At 42.6% G+C, this 27,035-nt stretch overlaps 1 long non-coding RNA gene and 1 pseudogene across 3 annotated transcripts; one reads left to right on the forward strand and one right to left on the reverse strand.

Annotated features, from left to right (window-relative positions):
• Positions 1–1,877: 1,877 nt before the first annotated feature.
• On the reverse strand, positions 1,878–10,123 carry LOC309336074. Its single transcript, XR_014153890.1, has 3 exons — positions 10,030–10,123; positions 2,587–2,644; positions 1,878–2,202 (listed from the first exon to the last, which is right to left on the reverse strand). It is a non-coding gene; the product is annotated as an uncharacterized lncRNA (long non-coding RNA).
• On the forward strand, positions 9,204–24,672 carry LOC309336045 (neuropeptide Y receptor type 2 pseudogene; annotated as a pseudogene). 2 transcript variants are annotated; one of them, XR_014161650.1, is made up of 2 exons: positions 9,204–9,496; positions 23,190–24,672. The product of XR_014161650.1 is annotated as a neuropeptide Y receptor type 2 pseudogene (transcript). The 2 variants fall into 2 exon arrangements; XR_014161651.1 differs by lacking the exon at positions 9,204–9,496 and adding an exon at positions 20,386–21,071.
• The last annotated feature ends 2,363 nt before the right edge of the window (positions 24,673–27,035 follow it).

Consider the following 27,035-nt stretch of genomic DNA (forward strand, 5'->3'; position numbering starts at 1 on the left):
CTAGGCCTTGAGCCCATCTGCACCAGCCTGTAAGTTGCTTTCCAGACCTGTTAGAAGTAAGGATATTTATTACAAATCATTGCTTTCCAGACCTGTTAGAAGTAAGGATCTGGAAGGTTTTAACAATGCTTTTGGTTGGCATGCATACTTATGGTATGATAAGGTTAAGATCAATAAGGCCTTTAAGAACCATATTGTCAGGAAAGCAGTATTTAATGTCTGGACAAAATACAAAGACTTATTGGAGAATAAAACTCCAAGGTGGCTTTCACCCCTGGAAGCTAAGGCCCGAAAAAGACCCAATATGGAGGCCAAATGGCCAAAATATTGGGAAATACTAGAAAAAGATGGAGACAACTGGAAATTGCAGAGTTTGGAGAAAATCAAGGATAAAGTGCGAGACTGGTTACATTATGCTCAGATTAATGAAGTTTTTAAAAATGATAAAAACCTAGGGTTCCAGGTGGAGAAATCGAAGCTAGAAACAGAATTGTTAGAACCAAAGACTAAGGTACTTTCAAGAATGTATAACCTGCTGTTAAAATGGAATACACAAGACGAAATGGTTAAATCAGCTATGATAAAATGGGCACAGGACATTGGGTATAATATTATGTTCGAGGACTGGGAAAGGTTGTGGACCACTGGGTTGAACTTCACTGCATGTAATGCTTTGAAGGAAAATGTAATGAAAATGATATATAGATGGTACATGACCCCAGTTAAACTTGCAAAGATATACCATTTGTCTGATAATAAATGTTGGAAGTGTAAAGAAGCTGAAGGAACATTCTTTCACCTCTGGTGGACCTGCCCTAGAGTGAAGGCTTTCTGGGAAATGATATATAATGAGCTGAAAAAGTATACCTTCCCTAAGAAACCAGAGGCCTTCCTTCTGGGCATTGTCGGCCAGAAGGTGTTAAAGAAGGACCGAACATTTTTCATGTATGCAACAACGGCAGCAAGGATACTCATCGCTAAGAACTGGAAGACTCAAAAACTACCCACACTGGAAGAGTGGCAGATGCAACTGATGGACTATATGGAACTAGCCGAGATGACTGGCAGAATCCGAGACCTGGGAGAGGAGAGGGTTGAAGAAGATTGGAAGAAATTCAAGATTTATTTAAAAAAATACTGTAATTTGGTTGAATGCTAAGAAAGGATGCTAGATCATAAATAATTGTGCACCACTAAATTAGTGAGAATTAAGATAATAAGTAAATTTGAGAAAAAAACTATAAACCTTTTGGAGAACTTATAGATTATATTTAAATGAATTTGACATAAGAGTGTAAACAAGATGATAAATTGCTGGCAAGAATTGGCAATGATGTAAATGGGAGCGGGAGGCGCGAGGGAGTCCAAAGATGTTATGAAAAGATGTTATGATATATGTTACACTGTTTTTTTTATTTTTGCATTTATGTTTGAAAAATCCAAATAAAATATTATAAAAAATAAAAAATATGATGTTTGCAAAAAAAAAGAAAAAAAGAAGAAGTAAGGATATTTATTACAAATCATTCCCTAATTGATCATGGAGGAAAGCTATAGCTAGCTTGCTGGCTTTTTCACAGTACAGACTTTCCTGGGGTTCATATAACTAATTAGAAGCACAGGATGTGACTGGTGCTCTCAGCATGATGTTGAAGGAACAGAAATTCAATCATAATTACTTTACAGTACAAAGAAGATTAAAGATGCTTGTATGCATCCCGACCCCACAGTGAAGTTAGGAAGCAAAGATCTGTAGACAGCGTCATTGCAGAAGCATTTGGTTAGTCTGAATGACTGACTGATTATGCTTTTAGACTGCTTTTCATTCCAAAGAATCACATGGAGGTGGTGGGGAAGATATATATATTAAAACACACACACCCCATTGTGCCAGGTTTAGGGATGAGGGGTTGAAGAAAGGTGGTAGTATTATCCATCACAATGACTTGCTACATGGCTTAGGAATTCTGGGCTCCCTCATCCCCTTCTAAAGCAAGACTTTGTGGGACACAATTTCTCCACAAGATGGAATGTTTAGTGGAAAAGTGATAATAACCAGGTGAAATATGAATTTAGATTTTGTACTGAGTCAGACAGCAGTTTTTCAGAGGCCTTCAGGCAGTTTTTTCGGTGCCCATGTTTGCTTGCTTTCTGTTCTCTGGCCAAATTTGGGTTTTCAGTGCTAGCTGCACCCTTGGAAAGCTAAAACGAAGAAGAATGGTCACTATTTCTGCAGCAGTAGATGTGATTACATTTTGGAGTGTCATCTAGTAGAGCTTTTCTGAGAGGTGAATGGTCTGGTCAATGCTTGAATTATGGGGGAAAGATTTCTTAGTGGAAATCTTGCCTTTAATTCTCTTCCCAATGTATTTATTGATGATAAAAACTTACTACCCAGGTCTTCAATCAAATGATTTCCAGGGTGGTTTTTGCTAGTTAAACACATACCAATAAGATTGGTCTAAAATTGATAACAGCAATAGTACCACAACAGCCTCAGCTTAAAACTATAAAAACCACCAGATCTAAGAACTCACTAGTTCACAGAGTGCTGGGAAAAAATAATAACAAAAGAATAAAAATCACCTGGTGCTGAAAAGACATCAAACTCGGTGCCAGGCAAGCTGGTATTGGGGTGCCACCACTGGGGATAGAAGAGAAATGTAATTCAATATGCATTTAAAGCCAAATCTATCTAATTCGGACCTTCTGAAACAATATGCAAACTGAAACACAGCTAGCATACAGTGGTACCTCGGGTTACATATGCTTCGTGTTACAGACTCCGCTAACCCAGAAATATTACCTCGGGTTAAGAACTTTGCTTCAGGATGAGAACAGAAATCATGCAGCGGCGGCACGGCGGCAGCACGGCGGCAGCAGGAGGTCCCATTAGCTAAAGTGGTGCTTCGGGTTAAGAACAGTTTCAGGTTAAGAACAGACCTCCAGAACAAATTAAGTTCTTAACCCGAGGTACCACTGTATATTACAGAGAGCTCCAGTATGTTTGGTGTTGCAGAATTAGGTGACATCCATGTAGGTATGCCCATACAGAGTGCTTGTCACACAGTTAGAATGTCTTCAATTACACCTGCCCATTCATCCCACCCCCATCCTCCCATACCATCATTTGACTCAAGGTTGTACAGAGATTTCTAAAAGAAATCCAGGTCAGGATAATTATCTGTAACCTACAATCACAGCAGTGTTGAGCACCACAATGGCAAATCAATGCATTGGCAAAGGTTTATGACCTGTGGCGCGGCTTGCAGCGGATTTCTATATTACGCAGATTAAGAGGAAATTAAGCTTGACCAGGTTTATTATCCTCCAGCAATAATGAGAAGTGCTCCTCGGTGATAAGGTTTTGTTTTTATTCTTCATCTATTTCATTTGCTGGTGTAATGGCCTTGTGCACATAAAACAACAAGGTCGTTGGTTTAACACTATTGAGAAGCTTCTCACTGTCCCCTTCTTTGCAGCCTTTTTTGGATGGGCCAAAGCTGTGACCAGGAATGGCTTCTGTGTTCCATCAGTGCTCCATGGTGATTTCTCAATATCCCAGGCCCCTTGACCCTGTGTAGCTGTGGGAGAGGTGGAAACTCAGACTTCCCCTCTGATTAAGCAACTCGGAGTCTGCAACAAAATATGGTTTGTTTACTGGCCAGAAAATTCAGAATTAGCCCCCGCCCCCCAGCATCTAATCTTTGGTTGATAAACCCTCCACTGGGACCCGATTTAGCTGTGGGAGAAGAGAAAGGATTGATTTAAAGGACATATGTAGTCTGGCAGAAGTTTCTGCATTAATATTGCTAGCATCCAAGCTGTCAAGATTCTGTATTGTGCCACCGCCGCCACATTCCCCAAATTAATAAGAGTCCTTCTTGCTTAATTCTCCCTACCCCAGACTGCTCTTGTGACTGAATGAAGAAATGCCATTCCAATTAAGGGGGAATAAGTCCAACAAATGGCTTTGGGTATGGATAATTTTTTTGTCACTGAAATGAGCAGAAGGCAAACCTATTATTCCATTTTAGGACTCTGCGCCTAAATAAATATGTGAAGTGATGCAAGTTTCGATCAGCATGTCAAATTTGGAAAAGAAACTTGCAGGTTCCCTCTCCCTTTGGTTACTTACAAGTACTCTGCATTTGGAGCAGATTTTGAGGGGGTGAGAGGGGAAAATGAGGTTGGGTAAATCCAGTCGCACAAGGGTAAATCTGTTACTTGAGTTGAACAGCCACTTTGCATAAAACCCTTCAATTCTCATGAAGAACCCCAAAACTGTGCTCATTGATCAAAATAAAATAATACAGAAATTAAGCAAAATTCCCTGTACTTTACTTACTATGCATAATTTATTCTGCTCCTAATGATTTTAATTTCTAAGGACACTGAATGCACTGAGGCAATAGGAAAAGGGAAAGATGAGGAAATGAAGGATAAGTGTAGGTAGGGAAAGCTATGTACTGGAGTTCTATGCTGGAATTTCTGCTCTGCTTTTGAGTTTTGACTGGACATTGCCCAACATTCTCAGCCTTTTCCTGTGGCCACAAAGACTGGGAACTTGTTTCTTAAAAACCAGAATTTGGATTCTGAGGAGGCTGAATACCATGCCAGACCAGAATCTGATCCTATTGATGTAGTCAACCTCAGGATCCACAAATTACGCACACTTCATCAAATTCTCAGGCATATGTACAAGATTCCAGTAGGGTTCAATTGTTTGTTTGTTTGTTTGTTTAAAAAAACACTTTACAGCATAGTATGGTGCAGTGGTTAGAGTGCCAGACTTGGACCTGGGAGCCCAGAGTTCAAATCCTGGATCCCATGAGGCTCACTGGGTGACTCTGGGCCAGTCCCTGCCTCTCAACCTAACCTACCTCACAAGGTTGTTGTGGGGTTGAATGCATGCCACCTTGGGCATATTGGACACAAAGGTGGGATTTAATAAAGTAAATTAAATAAATAGAATAGAATAGAACAGAATAGAAAATAGAATAGAATAAAGGCATGTAATTATATACATTCCTACTCAGAAGGAAGTCCTATTGAGCTCAATGGGGCTTACTCCCTCGCAAGTGAGAATAACAGATTGCAGCCTCAGTGTTTCACTTCTTCTCTGCACCATTTATTACTATAGAAAGCAATTTACAAAATCTTCCGAAATAAAAATCTTGCCGTCAAACTAAAGTATCCAAATTAAGTAATGTATGCAAATTTGCTTTAAAATGCCTGGATTATTTTTAGTTCCTCCCAACATCAGGATGGAATGCTATGTGTGCTTTTTCCTGGTATAGAGTTGTTGCCTTCCCCCCTCCAAAGGTATCTGGCAAAGTTCGGAGCCTTCAGAGAGGCTGCCCACTTCCTATGCCTCTCCTATGTAGCATATCTACTATCTGCAATACGGTGGGGGAACGCACAACCAGCTTTCTAGAGGCGAGTTCTTCAGGCACACATTTGAGTGGCTGCTAAATGGTATGTGGCAGACCTGATGGTGAAAAGACCTGTGTATATTTGTTTTCTCACACAACCTTGTCAGACCATTAAACTTTGGATCATTAAACTTCATTGTCTTTAGATTATCTCAAGTGAGCACTCATGCTCAAATGCCTTCTCTCAAGGGGCCAAAGACTGACATTCAGTTATCTTCTGCACCATGCTTACAATATCCAAGCAGCCTGCCAGGTGGATGGGGACAGAATGCCAATTCTGTACTGCGTAGTCTAGCTGTTGCCAGATGGAAGGTACGGCTGCTTGGGTCTGACAGAGCATATGGTTAGGGTGCTTGGAAGTCTGCTGTGACATATTCACTCCTTGCTCCTGGCTATTCCTACAGAGCATCACAGACTTGGGCAATCTCTAGGCGATCTTTATTAGGGGTACATATGGTCCCATTTGTTGTTAAAGCACTCATCAGAGACTTCTGAGTAATGCTTGCCTTGTAAATTAACAAGTATGGTTACGCTTATATTTGCTGCATATGCTCATTTACTGAATGGCTGGAGGCCGCAGGTGACTTGAAAAAAGATGCTAATGTGCTAAAGGGAAGGATAATTGCATTTTGAACATGTTTGCTGCTTTCCTTTGTCTGTTGCACCATCTGGCTCCTCTCCCGACAAAGAACCCCTTGCCAGGTTTCCAGCAACGATCTCCTTGGAGCCAGACGCTCGCTATGCCTAGCTTTGCCTCTTTGGCAAGGGCTTGCAGCTTGAGATGCACCTGAGTGCATCTTGAAGCTATATCGGCTCATGTTTCTTGAAAGCAGATGAAAGCTCTTCATTCTTGGGTTCTACGTTGCATATTTATCAGGGCTTTTTTCAGCTGGAACTCACCGGAACTCGGTTCTTGGTGGGCGCCATTGCCATGATAAGAGAACAAGAGCATTTCTAGAAAAATAGCACTGATATTTATCCTCTCAATACCAGACTGGGCTGTAGTTCACTGTGTCTCCAGGCAGGGCCAGCAAAGATTCCTGTCCAAAGTCCTGAAGAGCTGCTGTCAGTCAGTCAGCAGTAGTTGGTGGGACAGGGCAGGCAGGACAGCACCGCACACCTCACTTCCCAATCACTGCCACATACTGGGGGAGAGACAGGGCAAGACCAGGGCCGGATTTAGGTTTAATGAGGCCCTACGCTACTGAAGGTAATGAGGCCCTTTATTTGTCCAGCTGTCCTTTGTCATCAACAAATTGTCACTGTTATAGACTTCCGGAATGGATTAAGTTGGAGAACCAAGTTACCACTGTATATAGAAATGAGCTGGCCTCAACCAGGCCTGGTGGAATGCTCTGCCATAAGAGATCAGGGCCCTGCAGGATTTGGCATCTTTTCACAGGGCCTGCAAGACGGGAGTTGTTCTGCCAGGCCTTTGGTCAGGGCTCAGCCCTTTCTGTATAAGAACTAGTATGAAAGGGGCCTCCCAGCATTCTCACAGGCCCATATAAGATCAGCGTTGGGCCTGATGAGCATTTACTGTTCCCAACCCAAATCCTGCGGAAAGCCATCTAATTCAGATTTTAATTCTATTCTGATTTGGTTTTAAGAGGTGGTTTAATTATTGTTTGATTTTATATCAATGTTTATATTTGATGTTAGCCGCCCTGAGCCCGGTCTCGGCTGGGGAGGGTGGGATACAAATAAAAGTTGTTGTTATTGTTGTTGTTGTTAGAGCCTACACAACACAAAACACTGTTGCTGTATGTAGGTTTTATTTTATTTGTTTTTTATCTTTTATTTTGGATATGTTCATCCAGGTGTTTTTTTCTTTAATTTTTTGGGGGGCCCCCAAGAGAGTGGGGCCCTAAGCTATAGCTTGTTTAGCTTATACGTAAATCCAGCCCTGGGCAAGACATGAAGGGCTCAGTGCTGCTGTGCTCACACTGCTGAGCTCCTTGCTTCTCCCCGCTCTCAGTAAGCAGCAGTAACACTCGGCATTGGGAAGCCAGGTGTGCAATGCCGCCCTGGCTGCGCTGCCCAGCTGAATGCTGCTGCAATCAGTTTAGACAATACTGAGCTAGATGGCTCATTGGTCTGACTCAGTATAAGGCAGCCTCTTTTGTTCCTAGATTTCAAGCTGAAGAGTCTGGGCACTTGTATCTCTGCAGGCCCTGCCGGCAGGAAGCTCAGCTGCATAGCTGTTATCCGAAAGACTACTCTTTCTAAAGATCTGTGGTTGGTTGCTATGCTGGCTTTCAGTCTTGGGTGAACTTCTGCTTCATACCACCTTTTCCCCTGTTTCTTTTTTCTTTATTTATATTGCTTTCTATCTAATAACAGAACAATTGAGAATCAATGCGGTTGCTGTGAAATATATATTTACATGTAAATCATGCACCAAGGTTAGGAGTGCACACAACCCCCTTGAGAAATTTTGATATACTTATCAAAACATCTTCTTTTCTCTCCCCCCCCCCCACCCTTTTGCTTCAGAATTCCTTGAATCATTTGCTCTGGCAGGAGCTTCTGGTTAGTTTTGAAATTTCACATGTGGTGAAACTTGGTATCCATTTTAGGATACTTATTTATGTTATCCAATTCACCAGCGCATCATTCCTTTTGTTATCAAGTGTGCTGCCACAATTCCTCCAAACGTTTACCAATTTTCCAATTATGGGGCTGCCTCATACACAACGTTGTCCTCACCAAAATGCCACCACATATTATTTTCCCATTTATTCTGGATTTACCTTTTCTGCAGAAAGTCTAATAAGTAAAACACAAAACAAAACACAGAAACAGTAAATTGGGGTAGGGGAGATATGGGGTGGCATTTTGATGAGGATGGCATCGTGTAGATGCTGTGAAAAACTTGCATGTGTGAACCCACAATAAACTGTGGAAGTTCCCTAACTCTGAAAATGGTAAGGACAGGGTATGTGTGTATATCAGTACAGTTCTTAAAGGTGAGATTCATGTTCCTAGATGTACTAAGGACCTATGGAACTAGGCCTGGTCCACATTGCTTTTGTTAAAAAATAAATAAATAAAAGGTTTACATGATACTCTGCATTCCATGCACTTATTTCTGGTAATGTGATTGCTGCATGTGTACTTGAAAGTAAGCTGTATGAGTTCAATGGGAGTTCCTCTGAGTAACATTGGATTATTATAGCGATGAAAATATCATCCCCTCCAAATGAAATCATGACACTTTGCCATTAGAAATGCAATAATCAAATAAATAAACAAGTTATTTGAATAATGCTACCAGATGCAAGCACATCACATACTGTAGGAAACATGCATATCCAAAATGGCATACTTTGCTATGATATGCTAATATGCAAGCAGACCTAAGTGAGTTACTGCAGATATACAACAGCTAGGAAAGGATAATACCTAATGTGTATTTCAAAATATTTATCATGTAATGAGAAGGCATGGATAATGGCACAAAGAAAAGAAAAGTCTTGCCCAGGGCTATCAAGCTGCCTAGTACCAGGGGCAAACCTAGCACTGATCTTCTGAATGCCATATAGATGGTACTCTAGCTGATGCGCACCATGCTATCTGTAACCTACATTTCATTGCCAGAGAATCCAGTTTGGTCACCGTCATAGGATGTTTTAGCTCAGTAAGAAGCCCAGTGGGGGCTGAGCAATCCCTGAGCAGCAGCAGCAGCAGCAGCAACCGCTTGCGCTCTCTCTCTCTCCCCCTCCCTCCCTCCTTCTCTCCCTGTGCTTTGCCGTTGGTTAAGCACACTCCCCCTCTCTTTCAGCATCACGGAGCATCCAGCTTTGAGGGATAGGGATTGCCAGTCATGTTCAGAAGTCAAAGCCTCCCTCATCACCTCTCCCTTTGTCAAGAATGAAGCAGGTTCTTGGGGAAAGGGCACCTTTGTAATTGGGTAGGGGGAGGAAGGCTGCTCTCTGAAAGTAATTACTTTGAGAAAGTGCTTTTGTCTCGGCCACCACGAGATTTCACAAAGTGGAAGAAGAGTGCAAAGACAGAAGCAAGGAGCTTGGTTCGTCGCAGCAATGAAACAGTAACTTCAGGTAAGTGGCTTTCCTTTTATTCATCATCCAGGAAGGACAATTAGAACTGCTTTTTCATTTTCTGTGAGTCTTATTTTGTTGGTGGGAGAGAAGAGTTTGTACCTTACTGTGCAGCTGAGAATTAGCATGTTTTATCAGCCCCTGCCATTACTTATAAAACAGCATTCTTGGAAAGCTAATTTTAGTCTGAAGACAGACAATAGTTTTTAAGAGAGTTGAAGGTGGGAACATGGAAGCATAGCTTCACTGTGGAGCCATATACCCTTATTTCTTTCGTCTCTGGTTGAACATGTTTTGCAGGGGGTTTTTTAACCACCGCTACACAAATTTGCAAAACCCACGAACTGAGACAATAGGGAAGTGATGGTTCATGCAGTGTCGCCTTGTCGCCTTTGTTTCTCTGAAAGGAATATTGTCTGTTGCTAAGCCTCAGGTGGTGGTACAGAGGCATGTGCTGCAAGCAATAGTGCCAGGAGTTTCCAAATGTTTGTGGGATGAGATGGAGAAAGATGTGCAAAAGGTGGGTCACTCACTGGTCAGCATATATGACTTCTTCCTATCTCCAGAGCACAGCACAACAATGTTGGAGGGTTCTGGTCTCATTCACCTTCCCAGGCAGCTTTTGTAAAACAGTGCAAAGTCTGATTCTTCTGGTCACTGACGAGTTAGAAGCACTCTCCTTTATCTGCAGATGCTGGATTTACAGAATGAGGGACAAGGTTCTTGCTGGTGCACCTTGGCATGCTCTTTTGCCAGCTACATTCAGCCTGCTTCTGAGCTGCATCCTACACATAGAATTAAAAGAACGGGCCAGTTCTTGAGCATTCTGCAGCCTGTAACAGCTTCTGTGTAGCAGTTAAATGCAACAGAGATGGAGTGACTTTTCAGGAGACTCCAGGTGCCTCCAGATATTGCAAATAGGCCATTGAGATATCACAAGAAAGTCATTGGCAACAGGTAGTTTTAAAAAACACAACTTACTGGACTTCCCTCAGAAAGGGAAAATTCAGGTTCAATGGTAGAAAAACTTGAGTTGGCATTTTGAGGCCAACAATGTCATGTGAACACAGCAAAAAACAAACTTGCATGCATGAGGAGCATTGATCCCACAAGACCACCCACCTCCCTGTTGGGATATACAGTACAGACTTCCAGCTGTGCTTTCTTGCTCTCTGTTTCCTTCCTCCAACACCATGCTTGTCCTCCCTTTGCAAAGTGCATGGCAGATCACATCCGCAGGCGTAACTCTCGACTTATTCCTGGCAAAGAAAGTATTTCACTAGTCCAACTGCATGGGAAACTCATTCTTGAGGAGCAGTGAGGGCATAGGTTTAAAAAAGTGAACCCCTACAAGTGTTCCTTACAATGGGAATACCAGATGCATAACCTGCCCTACGCACAATTCATTTGCTGCCCACCCTGTTTCCCCCATTCTAGACAGCTTTGCAATTTACTCTAAGTGCCACCAGAAAACAGCTGTTTTTCTTGCACTTGTCCTAAGGAGTCAATTCTGTTGAGCTGAATTTCCATGAAATGACATGTTTAAGAATATCTGGTGTCATCTTCAAATGCATTTCACAAGCATTTGATGCCCATGAGAAAAAAAGCTTGCTCAGATGGAAATATCTAGGTTGGGTTGGTTCAACAGAATGAGGCTATGACAGATGTCATGAATATGGTGTCGGACATAGCTCTTTGTTTTGCTGGATTTATAGTCCAGAAGTGTGAAGGTTTGTTTGGGTTTTTAGCACAGGGCCTTTGGCTTATTGAGCTTGGAGGGGGTCCTTGAGGAGTGGGCTGAAGATTGTGCTCTGTGGTGCTTCGGGTCGTTCCATTTTAACTTGCAGTTTTGTGAATCCTCCGTACTTTCCCTTTGCCCCTCACTTTCCTCTGTCTCAAAGAAGCATCACACCAAACAAGGAACAGCTGTTTCTGTTGATCCCCTGAGCCAGATGCTTGACATGACGAAACAGCACCGATTTGGAAAAAGCAGAGTACTGTCTCATGCTAAATGTAAAACGTTGTTGCAATCATCAAGAAAACAACACAGCTGAACGGAGTGTTGGTGGCTGCCCCCTCCTGGCTGTGTTGTCTGGATCTTTTCACGGAGTATCCTGTCTTCAGAGCACAGCCTTTCTCTCACCTTTCCTTTGGGAATGTGGCTTTAGCCGCCTGCCCGATTAAAAATAAATAAATGACAAAGAACTGACTAAAAGGTGTCAGGCAGCGATCAGATGATACCTTTGTGGTGAGTGATTTAGTACAAAGCAATGTACACAAAGCCGTACCAGGCAGACATGAGGTTCAAAGTTGTGCAAGTTGTTATAGGGCTGCTGTCTAAATCCCTCATTTGAACTGTGCTGCCTGATCTCACAAATCCCTTGATCTGCTGTTTGGACAAGTAGGGATCATTCAGTGCTGGTACTGGCATAGTTCCAGATTTCCATGTGGCTCGCAGGTGTCAGATACATCAAAACAAAACAAAACAAAACAAGGCAGCTCCCTTAAAAGCTGTATTCTGCCACTGGATTTCTGAGCCACCTGGGACAAATCACTTAATTAGGCTTCATCATTTCACCTCCCTGGCTGTTTTCTCTTGAGGTCCTGGCAGACACAGACATTCCGCTAAGTTCCTAAGTGCTTTTGAGGAATTGCAGACGCTGTAAGACTGTACAGAGAGAGCAGCTGTGCTTTGAATATCGCTGAAGAGCGACCCAGTGATACTATGTGAGAGGCACTTTCACAATGCACCCTCAGCTTCTTTGGTCAGAAGTAAGTCTCAATCAGTTTGATAGAACTTGCTCCCTAGTAATTTTGCAGAAAGGTGAGTGATTAACAACATACATACATACATACATACATACATACATACATATGAATAAAAATGCAGTATTACAGCCTTACAGTGCAATCCTATCCAGAAGCAAATGCTCTTGAATCCAATGAGATTTTCTGCCAAGTAAGTGTACATAGGAGTGCAGCCATGTGTTATCAGAGTACGTGCTGTGCAGCCCCTCCAACTGCCTGGAAAGTCTGAGGGACAAAGAAAATGAAGACTAGGAACAAAGGCAGTCTTAACTGAATCCTAAGGCCTTGCTCAGCACTTCTGGAGGGAGTGAGGTGGCTTCATCTCTCCTCCAGTGGGTGGGGGTCAACTGTAGTGGAGAGCCTCCCTTATTGACTGTATTAGCTGGGGGGTGAGAGAAGAGCAGAACAGGGCTGGGGATGGATCTGCAGGATCCAAAGTCAGTTCATTTCTGCTTTACCAGCATGCCAAGCTTCCACCCTGGTGAGCAGGAGCTGGAGGGCTACAGATATGGCAATGAATTCACTGTTCTATGCCTCCCAGCCCCTTGCCAGAATTGGTCTGCTTGAAAACAATCCTATGAAATGTTACCTGCGAGTTGATGGGGCTTACTGCTGATCTGAGTAGGATTGCAATGCTAATCACATTTTCTTCTTCTTGCTGGGACCTAATGGTCATTGGTATGCTTCCATTTCTGCCTGCCACATCCACCAGTACACAGTATTTCTACTGCTTCCAGAATCTGAGGTAAATAGCATTGCACTCCTCCCAGGTGCAAAAAGTTAGCAAGTTGTCCTTTAGAAATATATATTATTCTCAGCATTCCCTCATCCTCTACAAGGCATGTTTGCTATTTTAAAGGTACCCCTTACCAGCAACCTGAGGGAAGGGTGAAACAACTGGTGTATAATAACTGCAAGAGTAAGAATGAAAGTTGTGATAAGTTAAGACTGCCTGTGATAAGAAAAGGAAATTAATTGCCAGAGGAAAAGAAGCTAAAGTGATAACTGGGAGAGCATGGAGGTAAAGGGAAGCTGTGAATGTTGAATTTGACACACAAAGATGGGGATTTAGCAGCAATTTAAGGCTCCTATTTTATTACTATAAAAAGGCAAAGGTAGATAAACACTATTACACGGAGAGCAGGACAACAGTTGGAGAAATTACCCTGAGTTAGAAGGAAATGTAATGTCTCTTTGTACGTTTTCATGCCCAAAGCTGGTGATGGAAATGGCTTCCATCTCTTGATAATTAGATATGAAACAAAGAAAGGAGGCTGGGGCGGTTCAAACACCCTTATTTCCAGCTTTTCAGTAATGATAACTTGTGATTGTAAAGGGTCCTCTCCTCTTGATGTTATTTTCTTCTAGTCTATATGCTTCTCCCATTCCATTCGCTGGAGGCAATCAAAACTCACTGCTCTTGGGAGGAATTTTTTAATTAAAGTGCTCTGTTTTTACAGAGTGTGTTTTTGGTTATCTCTTCCCCTTTTCCTTGTTTATACGTGCCTTCTGTCACTAAGCTACTGCTAACTTCCAAGTATCATTCCAGGTAACACATTCGGGTAAAGTCCACAATTTGTCATCTACAGAGTAGGGCAACTATAACAAATTGCAGTTCCTTTAGGGGGGGAATGTGCTTTAAATATATGGTTTGTACATAGTGCAGGGGTCCAGAAAGCTCTGAGATGTAGAATGTAGGTATATCAAAAGAGAATGACAAAAGCCTGAAAAGGTTGCCAAAAATGCTCCCCTTTAATACCAGTTACCAAACATTGATCACATAGAAAGAACGATATTTACCTTCTTGTGATAATTTTTAAACCTAGAATAATTAATATTCAGCTGTATCACTTGTTATGCCCATTTAACAATATCAAAGGTGGAGAGTATACCAAACCATGTTTTCATACAAATATGAATCTGGTGACAAAACACTAACTTCTTAGTAAGAACTTGTCAAGAATGTACAACTTGCTGTTGAAATGGAACACTCAGGATGAAATGGTGAAATCAGCTATGATTAAATGGGCACAAGATGTTGGACATAATATTATGATGGCTGACTGGGAACAGTTATGGACCACAGGTATGAAGTTCACGGCATGCAATGCCTTAAGAGAGAATATAATGAAAATGATATACAGGTGGTACATGACACCAGCCAAGCTGGCAAAAATTTATCATTTGCCCGATAATAAATGTTGGAAATGTAAAGAGACTGAAGGTACATTCTTTCACCTTTGGTGGACATGCCCAAGGATTAAGACCTTCTGGGAAATGATCTATAATGAAATGAAAAAGGTATTTAAATATACCTTTCTGAAGAAACCAGAGGCCTTTCTCCAGGGCATGGGCGGCCAATTGGTGCTAAAGAAGGATAGAACTTTCTTTATGTATGCTACAACAGCAGCAAGAATACTTATTGCAAAGTACTGGAAGACACAAGATCTACCCACCCGGGAAGAATGGCAGATGAAGGTGATGGACTACATGGAACTGGCGGAAATGACTGGCAGAATCCGAGACCAGGGAGAAGAGTTGGTGGAAGAAGATTGGAAGAAATTTAAAGTTTATTTACAGAAACATTCTAAAATTAAGGAATGTTAGAAGGAGGCTGGAATGAAGTTATGTGGCTTTAGCAGAAGTATTATAAAGGACTAAGTAAAAATAGATTGTTAATGGATGAAAGGAGGGAAGGTAAAGTCACATTGTATCAGGATAAAAATTGGGAAGGATGGAAAGGATTTGTTGAAATAGCTAATTGAACTAGAATACAAAAAAGGGAGGTGTGAGGAGGTTGCTGAAACAAGTAAATGAAAGTTAATAACATTGAAAGTATTGGATGTGTTTTTTAAATTGTTTTTGTTTTGTTTTTGTTATGTATATGTAGCATTTTTGGTTTTTTGTATTGTATTGTATTGTTCTGTTATGTTTAATTCTTTTTCTTTTCTTTCTGTAACTTTTAAAACTTTAATAAATATTATTTTTAAAAAAACAAAACAAAACACTAACTTCTTAATTGCTTACACACACACACACAGAGAGAGAGAGAGAGAGAGAGAGAGAGAGAGAACAATTCTGGTTAAAGGATGGTTCCAGTGTTAGAAATAAATCCAGAGTCAAAGCAAGCAGAAATGGAGAAATACAAGCACAACCCAGAAATCCTGTGGTAAGCAATTAGAGCTACAGTGTGTTGTGGCAAACCCCCCCCCCCCAAAACCCAGCAGAGCCCTGTGGCACCACTAACACCGAAAATTGTATTGTGACATAGATTCCACATCTTCAGTAGGGCAGGATAATTGAGGCAGTGACAGATCAAATCTGGAGCATTAGCAGGAGGCTTTCAGTTATTGCACAGCATGCCATGTCATGAGGTTAGAGGCTCAGGAAATTATAAGGAGTAGGCCATGGAATCTTATTCCGTCCTATTAAAAGGTCCACTTACCTGTATTTATGTAACTTATTTCTAGTATAACGTTTCTGAATCATGGGGGCGCACGTTCCTCTATTTCTTTTTAAATCCCTCTAGAGATGCTGACTAGACATTCTAGTATTCTTTGTAATGGTACTTTGTTGCATGGAGGAACATTATCATGCATGCCCACAACTTGCAGTCTGAACTAATCCAGTCCAAATACAGGCTGTGTACATATAACCAGATTGAGCTTGGGACTGAATCTGCCTAGATGGATGACCTCTGTTGGGAGAGCAACAGGGGAACTGCAACTCTATTGCTCTTACTAGATTTTTCATGGGCTTTTGATACTATTGACCATGGTATCCTATTGGATACTCTACAGGAGATGGGTTTAAGGGACACTGTTCTGCAGTGGCTCTGGTCTTATCGCCAGGACAGGTTCCAGAAGGTAGCATTGGATGAGTGCTCCTTGGCCCCCTGGTTATGTGGTGCCACAGGGCACCATCTTGTCTCTGAAGCTATTTAACATCTACATGAAGCAATTGGGAGCAGCCATTAGGAGTTTTGGAGCAAGATATTTGCTCATGATACCCAACTTTAATTCTCTGTAATTTCTAAATCAGGAATGGCTGAAAAGGCCCTGGACTGGTGTCTGCATAGAGCATTGGGCTGGATGAGGGATAATAAACTGAATCAGACAACTTGCAGGATGGAAGCTCTGTGGGCAGAGGCAGATGTAGGGCAGCGCAATTGTTTTTCCCGTGCTGGGTGTTGAACCAAGGGGGAGAGCTGCAGGGCATCGCAACTGTGACATAGTGCACACACAGAACAGAAGGCAAGAAGTGTCGGGCCAACGAATTTTTGCCTCACACAGGGTACCACTACAATGTGAAAGACCAAAGTGGGTGGGGGAGGGGGTTTCTGGGTCCAGGAAGTCAGTAAATTGCCTGCCATGGCAAATGTATAGTTTGAGAGATCTTCTGGATTCAGTTCTGTCACAAAATGATGGCAAAAGAGTGTGGAATTTGGCATAATCAGCTGGTAATTGCTGACATAGGTTTTAATTGATATCTAATTCCCAGTGCTTTTTTGGTGGGAGGGACGCAGGGGTATGCATACCCCTAAACATTTTGTGAATCTAAGTTTAGCCTCATTGAGGGGCAGTATTTCAACATGAGTAGGAAAATGAGAGTACCCCTAAACACTTTTTAAAGAAAAAAAAAACACTGCTAATTCCTCTTCAAAATGTGCCACAGCGATTTCCTTGTGACAGGGAGTTCCATAGTTTACCTTTCCTCTATTTGCTTCTGGAGGTGTCATGACTCAGCAGAATTTGCTGACCCAGAGGCTCCCACGTGGAGAAAGCTTGTTATTTTATATTTTTCCTCCCATACTCATGCCTTTCAAAGTATTTTATTCATCTCTGTCATTTACCGTTCTCTTCCTCCTCAGTTTGTGGGGAGAAGAAGGAATAAGGTCTACATTCTCTGATCCCTCTTCTCTGATCCTGTTATGCACTCTTATTCCTCCCATAACAGCTTCTCTCTGTTATCTCTTCCTGAGGGCACTTTCACCTCAGAGAAGGGAGACTCTCTCTTCCCACCCAACTCAAACCTCTCCCTCTCCTGGTCTTATTCATTCAGTCTCACCTTCTTTTCCTCTGTCCTAGCACATGACACATGCAAGCACATGTGCACACACCAGTTGCCCACTTCCCAGCACCACTGCCTAATGGCTGGTTGTTTTTCTGAGACAGCTGCCATTTTGAAGGCAGCGAGGGGAGCCTTCCTAGCTAAGAAGGAAGACTGGGCTGTGGGAAAGTGAGTAAGCGAGCAAGTGTACATGTGTGTGAGAGAGACGGAAGGGGGCAGAAGATGCAGCAGCAGCAGCAGCACACCACTGAACACTTGCTCCTTCTTTTCCTGTTCCTCTGCCTGAGCATCCCTTCTGCCTCCTTCCTGTTTTTCTCCTCCTTCCCTCACACTTGGCTAACAACTCTGCCCATTCCTTATCTCTTTCCTTCTCTTTCTTTCTTTCCTCCCTCCAACTTCATGCACTTCAGTCTCACTCTCTAGTCAGCTCCCACTCCCATGAGTGCCTCTGTACTGCACATGTAGGAAGTTGCTGATGCTGGAATCATGGGTGGGATGAAGAAGCAAGGAAGCACTGGGCAGGCTGCAACACTGAGGCCAACCTGAAAGAGGGTTGAGGCTCACTGGTGATCCCTTGCTCACAGTTTATGAAACCCTGCTTTGTATATTCACTGCATTAGCTTAACTTGGCCTAGTATCACCTTAACTGTTTGGGCATGACCCCTGCTAGTTATTGCTTCTATGAGAAAGAAGACACATGAAAGTACCCAAAATGTTTGCCACCAAAAAGTTTAATAGTCTCTTAGAGCTTTTACAACTATATCATGACACAAATAAATTATTCTCCCTGTGTCAGTCAGCAAGACTGCTTAGCTGTTGCTTGATTCTTACGAAACACCAGCAGTTTCTCCATATACTCGAGGAGCCTGCCTGGCTACAGCTTAAAATTTCAGCATGTTTTCAGCAAACGTGATTTCTGTTTGGGTGAAATCCACCGCATGATATTACCGTATTTTTTGCACCATAACACTCACTTTTTTCCTCCTAGAAAGTAAGGGGATATGTCTGTGCGTGTTATGGAGCGAATCAGTGACGTAGTGTGGGGGGTGCAGGGGGGGCCGGCCGCACCGGGCGCAACATCTGGGGGTTAGGGTTAGGGGGCGCAAATCCACAGGTTAGGGGGCGCAAATTACTTGCCTTGCCCCGGGTGCTGACAACCCACGCTACGCCACTGGAGCGAATGCCTGTGGGTGGCGGGAGGGATCTGCTGCAGTCGTGAGCAGAGGATCCATGGTTCCCCTTCCTTCCCTCCTCCATGGTTACAAAGCATGGATCCACATGGATCCTCAGGATTTTTGCATTGGGCTACTCCAAACTCACTGTCAGATCACATGTCTGTGGCCACAGCATGAACCACAAAAATCATATATCCACTATTTCGTTTAGAATATTTTTTTTCTTGTTTTCCTCCTCTAAAAACTACGTGCGTGTTATGGTCTGGTGCGTGTTATAGAGCGAAAAATACGGTAACTAGTCTAGAAGCATTGCAAATTATTTTTGATCACACTTATTACTTTGCTTCATTTCTGAAATGCATTAATTAATTCTGAAATGTTAGCCTATTTTTTAAAAAACCCATTAAGACACTTAAAACAAATAATCCGAAATGGTCCGAACAATAATTGTACCTCTGACTGTTCTCTAATTGTTAACTTTTAGAAAATGCAATAATGGTTACTCTGCAGCTAATTGTTTGAAGTGGGAAAAATATGAAGAAGACAACTGAGCAAGCATAATTTGCTGTGCAGCCTTTGTCCATTTCAGCCTACTTGCAAAGGAGATGAGGAAATCAAGTATAATTATCAGATTCACAGTATCATAGAATTGTAGAGTTGGAAGGGACCCTGAGGATCATCTAGTCCAACCCCCTGCAATGCAGGAATATGCAGCTGTCCCATATGGGGATCAAACCTGCAACCTTGGCATTATCAGCACTACGGTCTAACCAAGTGAGCTATCCATGGCTATCAGCATGTGGAAGTCAATGGGACAGTCAAGCCAAATACAGCAGTAAAGGGAATGGTATCATGGACACACATGGGAAAAACCTGCACAATTTATTAATTTATTTTTGCATGGTCTCAATATATTTTACTGGATAAAAGGGTCTTATAGACAAACTATCGCATGCTCACACATGTTAGGACATCCTGTGTTGCTTCAGCTTGTGTGTATACCTCAGTGTTTATCCTTGGAACCATCAAGAGAGATCTGTGAGCCAATAATATATAAGGTGAGGAAGAAGCTCAGACCAATCTAAACCAGGGTGGCTGATGTGGATGAATATCTGCAGCTACATTGCTCATCTGAATCCGACTGAACTAGTCAGAAAGAGAAGGATAATTTTAGTCATTTAATTTGTCGTTGTTGAATTTTTATTGCCATGGTGGGGAAAATGTGCTTGTTGGGTTTGTTGTTGTTTTTTTGCCTCAGGTGTCGAAATGACTTGGCTGGCTTTGGACATTATGCACATTGACCTTGGGGGTGGGGGTGGAGAATGGGGTGCCATTTGCCACTTCATATCAAGCAACAAAATGTCTTGGGTCAGCCCTCAGTCAGATGCTCCTTTTGATGTGGAGCAGTGATGTGCTACCCCAAGCACAAGCCACTAATGAATGCATGACTAGAGCTGGATTGGGGCTGGATTACTGAGTTTATATACCACCCTTCATCCAAAGATCACTTTTTAAATAAAATATAAATGTGCTTAACTTGGGCTAGAACTGCAACCACAGTACTGAACATAGCTTGGTGTCTGTAGGCAATACTTTTAATGGTCAGTGTGGTGGTGAGTCTGTTTCATGATAACTTTTAGATGTTATCCTAGACAGCTCTGGCTAAATATGACCACTAGGCTTTTCTGCAATGCCTATAGGCAGTTGCTACAAGAGTAATCTGGTAAAATCAGAAGTGAACTCAGCTCATCATGCAATTAATACCCATTTCCCTCAAGTTTACAAATGTCCAGTATGGCAAGTAGTAGGGGTGGAGGGTGGGAAATGGCAAGAAAAATAAGCCATACCAGCAGTGAAACTTAGCACATGTTAACACACAAATTTGTGGCCATGAGGGTTAAATACACAGGACAGTGTGGGAGCCTTTGAAACACAATGCCCAACCTTAATCCCATATGTCACCAGCTTTTGAGTTGTGTCATGAGTTATTGTTCATTCTTGCTGAAAAGTTTGGGTCAATATGACCCCTACAGCACAAGGGAGGCTTGAGCCAGAAGAGTGTTTCTGGGCAGCAATGAAGTTGAACTGACAGTCTTTATCCTTACAACTGTACAGAAGGATATTAATTTGTGTTTCATAGAGAATCTACTACAAAAGTCACCATCCCAGATCAACCCATTGGTGTTCGTCTCTGTGAGCCAATAAAATTTAAGTGAGGAAGGAGCTCAGACCAATCTAAACCAGGCCCCTTCCTCTCTTCCTCTCTTCCCATACAGCAGAGTTTAGCAGCCAAGCAACATGAATTCCTGCAGCTGCTCCCAAGAGGGATTATGAACTTTGTTCTACCAAGTGATAAATGGACAAAGGGACATTTATTATGAATTGTGACATAACTTCAGCCTTTATCACCATCTGGTCAGCCATTCTCTCTCCCCACCCGTTTGTTTAAGGAACCACTGCATGCATTTCACGGAAAAACGCAACAGCCACATGGTGAAAACAGATGCTCCAGCAACAACCAGGTCAATGATATTTGTGGCCCAAATTACTCAGTTCCACTAGCTTAAAACTAGTTGTTTGCAAGTTGCCCCACTGATTTCACTAAGTCTTCATGATCCAATTGTTGAGGAGTGTAGCATGTGAAATGTATAAACGTTTCTTTTGAGAGAATGAATGCAGGTTGCTTAGGAACAAATGCAAAAACACAATAATCACATTTTCAGGTTCACATAACCTTTCTTCAGGCTAAAATGGAATGGTCAGAGCAAATGTTTGGAATGTTCCAAAGGGGAGTGATAAGCAGCTGGGTGTGCTGGATGATGAGATAATTATCATCTGGAAACTCAAGGCGCATTGGGGATATATTCATTTGAGATGAAGCTTAATGGAAGTTGTAAATTAGAAGCTGTGTCTAGCTCTAGGAAAGAAACATTATCTTGTTCAAATCTGCATCTTGGAACTTGCTCACTCGTGCATGTAACTCACTTGATTTCTTATCACAATCAAGTTATGCTAGCTTCATGAGTCCAATTGTATCCCAGAGTGTAGCAGTCTTTCTTCCTATCCATGGCTACTTCAGCAGCATCATAGGATGATTTAAATCAGGGAAATTGGGTACATTGTCCCTCTTCATTTTTTCTTTAAAAAAACAAACAAAAAATCAAATGCTGGAAGATCCACACATATCTTGTTTGGCAAAGACTGATAAAGTTACTAACCCTAACATACCAATAATTCACAGATTCAGATGATGAAAAAAAAAAAAAAAATTCTGTATACTACAATGGGAAAAATTTACGGTTCCAGAAAGTCCTCCAGGCCTTCCATTTGACAGCCCAATCCTAAGTACAGTGGTACCTCTAGATACAAACGGGAGCCGTTCCGGAGCCCCGTTCGCATCTAGAAGCAAACGTAACTAGCGACGGCATGTCTGTGCACGTGCGCTTCGCTTTTCGCTGCTTCTGTGCATGCGCGTGATGTCATTTTGAGCATCTGCACATGCGCAAGCGGCGAAACCCGGATGTAACGTGCTCCATTACTTCCGGGTTGCCGTGGAGCGGAACTCGAACGTGCTCAACCCGAAGCGCATTCAACCCGAGATATGACTATATGTGTATTCAAAACACAGCCAGCTCCACCTTTGAGGGGGCCCTCAGCTACATGATCTGGTGGCTACAGCACTCTGATGAAACAACTTTGTAATCCCCCAGTGCAGTTCCCCCAACAAAGCATCTCTACAAGGTGTTGTGGTAAATTTAAATGACAGCTCCCAGATCCCTACTGGGAGCAGCCATTTAAATTTCCCACAGTGCCCCAAAGCAATGCTACTTCAGGGGCACTGTGGGAAATTGAACACACAGCTCCAGAATGCAGCTGATGAGCAACCAGTGGATTGGACTGTCAGTCAAAGGGACAGGCTAAGTGGTAGTGCTCAGCCCAGCCAGGGTTCTGGGCCCAGTGGGTGCCTAAGGATGCTACATGACTCCATGTGACTCAGACTTTGCTTCCCACTGTGTTATTTCACCCAGATAAGTGTGTGTGGAACTGCAACTTTATGTCACCCTCATGGGCAAACTACCACAGATTCTATTACCTCCCCAGTCCTTTATTGATTTATATATTTATTTGTATTCCTTCCCCATCCTTCTCTCAGATTTAATTATTCTGACAAGCAGAGCCCATGCCACCAGAGACCACGGAGGCAGATTGCAGGCCAAGGGCTGCCTGTTGTTAGCAGCTAAATAGAAGATTTGGTTTATCTGATTACATCAGCATGACATTTGAAAGGGTCTTTTCAGCCCATTCAATTTCAGACAAATAATTTTTTTGAGGTAAATACATTTTTAATGCAAATAATTCAATTGAGACCAGCCTCTTAGATCTTTGGTCAGCATTAATTTTATCATGTGGATAAAAATGGGGGATGGGGCATTCAACTGAGTCAAAGAACAGCCATGAAAACATTGTATGGAAACTATAGACAATGATTTTTTATTGAAAGAGAGTTGGTAGGACTTTAGGGATGGAGCCTAATTTGAAATGCTCTCTTGGATATGCTGTTGAAACCTGAAATATCTAGGTTTTCCCCTCCCTCCTATCTAAAATATCCTTTTTGTGTGTTCTTGTTTCCATGTTCACAGGTGGAGTTGCAAACTTTACATAAATCATTAGCCTAGAAGCGAAAATAAGCCAATAAATAGGAATGGGGCTGCTTGATCAAGCCAACAGCACTATCATCCTGGAAGAGCATAACTTGGATAAACAACTGCCGTTCAGCTGGCATGCAAAGGGCTTTGCCACCCCTAGCCAGGGGCTTGAAGGATCCAGTAATGTTATGATGGACAGTACCAAGATCCTGGGAGTCCAGATCATATTGATAGCTGCCTACTCCCTCATCATTCTTCTGGGATTCATTGGCAACTCCTTAGTAGTCTACATGATTGTGAGATACAGAACCATGAGGACTGTAACCAACTTCTTCATAGCTAACCTGGCTCTGGCAGACTTGATGGTGGACACGCTCTGCTTGCCCTTCACTTTGGCCTACACTCTGTTGGATGAGTGGAAGTTCGGGGCTGTGCTTTGTCACCTGGTCTCCTACGCTCAAGCTTTAAGTGTCCATGTGTCTACTCTCACCTTAACCGTGATTGCTCTGGACAGGTACAGATGCATTGTTTTCCATTTGGATAGCAGGATATCCAAGAAGGTCAGCTTCACCATCATCGCTTTCACATGGCTGGTTGCTGCCGTCCTAGCCAGTCCACTGGCCATCTTCCGGGAGTACAGGTATGAAGAAATCCCATCCATCAATCTCAGAATTGCCGTCTGCTCTGAGAAATGGCCTTCTGAAAGCAGGGATGCCACCATATACAGCTTATCCATGCTCCTCTTGCAATATGTCCTCCCTCTTTCCATCATCTGCTACGCCTACATCAGAATATGGTTCAAGCTGAAAAGCCACATCAGTCCCACTGCTAGGAGTGACAGCCACTGCCGGAGGAGAAAGACCACAAAGATGCTGGTCATGGTGGTGGTGGTGTTTGCAGTCTCCTGGCTCCCCTTCCATGTTTTCCAACTTGCCGTTGACCTTGACCTGGTGCTCATCTTCCATGACTATAAGCTTCTTTACACCGTGTTCCACGTGGTGGCCATGTGCTCCACTTTTGCTAATCCTCTGCTCTATGGCTGGATGAACAAGAACTACCGCAATGGATTCCTCATGTTCTTCCGTTGCCAGAACAAGCCGGAGAGGCTCTATACGGAGGGCTCGGTCAGAGGGCGGTCTTACACTTTCCGAGCCACCACCTTGAATGATAGCATCAAGCACTCGACACTCAATGGGCAGCTGCCCACGCCAGTTTAGGACCACAAGTAGCTGTGCCTCCACAAAGGGGCAGGAACCTCGGTGGCATCTACCTAGGACTGATGCCTTTTCTAAAACTCAATGTGTCGTATTGCCAAAATAGTGTTACTTGTCATAGCCTACATGGGAGCACATTGTCTATCTGTCCAAACAAAGAACCTTGTGCACTGTCTATTTTGTCTCATGAAGCAAGTTAACTAAACCTTGCTTTGAGTTCTGTGTTGCTTCTTACATAAGCAGCATAAACATGTTGTTCACAGAATGCTGAGAGAGGAGAGAAACGGCGAATAGGACTGGTTATTTTAGGCAGCCTTCCCCAACCTAGTGCCCTCCTGGCATTTTGTACTACAACTCCCATAGAGTTGGCTCTAGTTACAGGTAGGTAGCCATGTTGGTCTGCCATCACCGAAGCAGAATAAAATAAAAATTCCTTCCAGTAGCACCTTGGAGACCAACTAAGTTTGTTATTGGTATGAGCTTTCGTGTGCATGCACACTTCTTCAGATACCAGCATGGCTGTCTGGGTCAGATGGGAGCTGTGGTCCCAAACATCTGGAGAGCACCAGGTTGGGAAAGGCTGGCTTTAGGCATCCAGTGGGAATGAAGGTATCTGCCTCCAGTACTGCAAACTACAGGACAGTATGCTATTATATATTAAATGCACTGTATATTCTTTTAAATGACATGTCCTCCTGTTCTTTTGAATTTCTCATGCCAAAGTCATATTATTATTTCCAGTTTTAAAGACTAAACAATTCATGACCCATTGTGTGCAATTTTTAAAATAGGTATTATAAAACAATTGAGAAGCAAAGGCTGGGTGTTAAGCACATGGATTCGGCTGAAATACCAGATTCTTCTAGGTTTCCAGACTATCACAAATGATGACTGCTCAAGGTTTGCATTGGTATCTGAAACTGGAATGGTTGCTGTCCAGAATGGCAGCTTTTCATGAAACCACTGTGTTTGTGCATGGAGTCACCTACACACATTCATAATTTTGCCTTTTAACAGACAACTATATGGTTGCTTCTGAAAGTCACTTCCCTTTTTGCCAAATGTTTTTGAGTGGTCCAAAACATTTTTTTAAAACTGTGCTCTCTGGGTGGAGAAGGTATGTATGCACAGGAAATATGCAAAACATTGTTCCAAGACAGTGAAGGCCAAAACTGAAGTGACATGTGCCAGGTAGGCATGTTTGGAAGTGAAATATGGGGCACAATCTACTGGAATTTCTGCTTTCAAGTAAATGAAACTTTCCTGTCCTTAAAAGGTCACTAATAGGACCAAACTGCACTTTACATTAAACACATAGTTTGGTGATGTGTGCTTGTTTTTAAAACTTTAAATAGCAGCAGCCACAGAATGTGCGTGTGATAAGCATTGGAAATACAAGTGTGTGGGGTTAATCCATTCCCCCCACACTCCTGAACATTCCTCAGCCCTTTTAAAATTGAAGAAGAAAAAAAAAACCAGCACCCTTTGCCATAGTACAGTGGTACCTCGGGTTACATACGCTTCAGGTTACATACGCTTCAGGTTACAGACTCCACTAACCCAGAAATAGTGCTTCAGGTTAAGAACTTTGCTTCAGGATGAGAACAGAAATCGTGTTTCGGCGGCGCAGCAGCAGCGGGAGGAGTTAAAGTGGTGCTTCAGGTTAAGAACAGTTTCAGGTTAAATACAGACCTCCGGAACGAATTAAGTACTTAACCCAAGGTACCACTGTACAGACACCATTTTATTCTATTTTTGACGTCATTTGCTCACTCATTCATTCCTGAGAATCTAGATGATGGGCACTTCTGCACTGTTGCTATTTTGATAGTTGGTTTGATGCTTTTGCATGACAAATCCATCCCCCCCCCCAAATGGAACTTTCTGCTATAAGGAGCATGATGAGAAAAATGCTCTGGAAAGTGTAGGATAACACTTAATGCAACACCATGTAACAAATCAGAATGGATGTTCAGGAAATAACTGACATTGTCCAACCTTCCTGCAAACTTTGGGCAGACAGGTCTTTAGGTAGTGACCAACACGGTTTTAACACATTTCCTTCAGCCTGGTGTCAACTGACTGCTGTGCTACTGTCTCACAATTTAAACAGTTTGTGGGTCTGGGAGGCACAAATTTTCCTTCCCTTGATTTCTCCCTTTTATGTTTTTGTCAGAAAGGTAGCCAAATTAACTTGAAAGGAATAGGGAAGGAAAGAGTTGGTACCTGAGTAGTCCACCAGGGGCATATTTCCCATGACTGAGCAAATACAGTTGGGGCATTGCCTATGGGTGCACTTTAGCTGCCCTATTGCCCACTCTTGAAAAAATGGAGGCCTCAGGACAAGAAGCAAAGTGGGAGGACAAACAACAGGCCAACAGAGACATCCATTGCCTCAGGAGAAAGATCTGGGGAATCTCCTTTTGTCATTGGGAGGGCAGTTGGCAGGAGAACCAGAGAGGGTAGCTGCAGTAATAAAAATGTTCCAATGCTGACACACCAAAATGTTCTTTTGAAGGGGAGGAAGGATATCGAAGTTGTGGAATATCTCCTCAGAGTATCTAGAATGGTAGTGGCAGGGAGAAGGGACTGGTAGCACATTTCCAAAACATAGCTATTTCTTTGC

The sequence above is a fragment of the Podarcis erhardii genome (assembly GCF_964252035.2).
Source record: "Podarcis erhardii genome assembly, chromosome: 2".
NCBI classification, from domain to species: domain Eukaryota; kingdom Metazoa; phylum Chordata; class Lepidosauria; order Squamata; family Lacertidae; genus Podarcis; species Podarcis erhardii.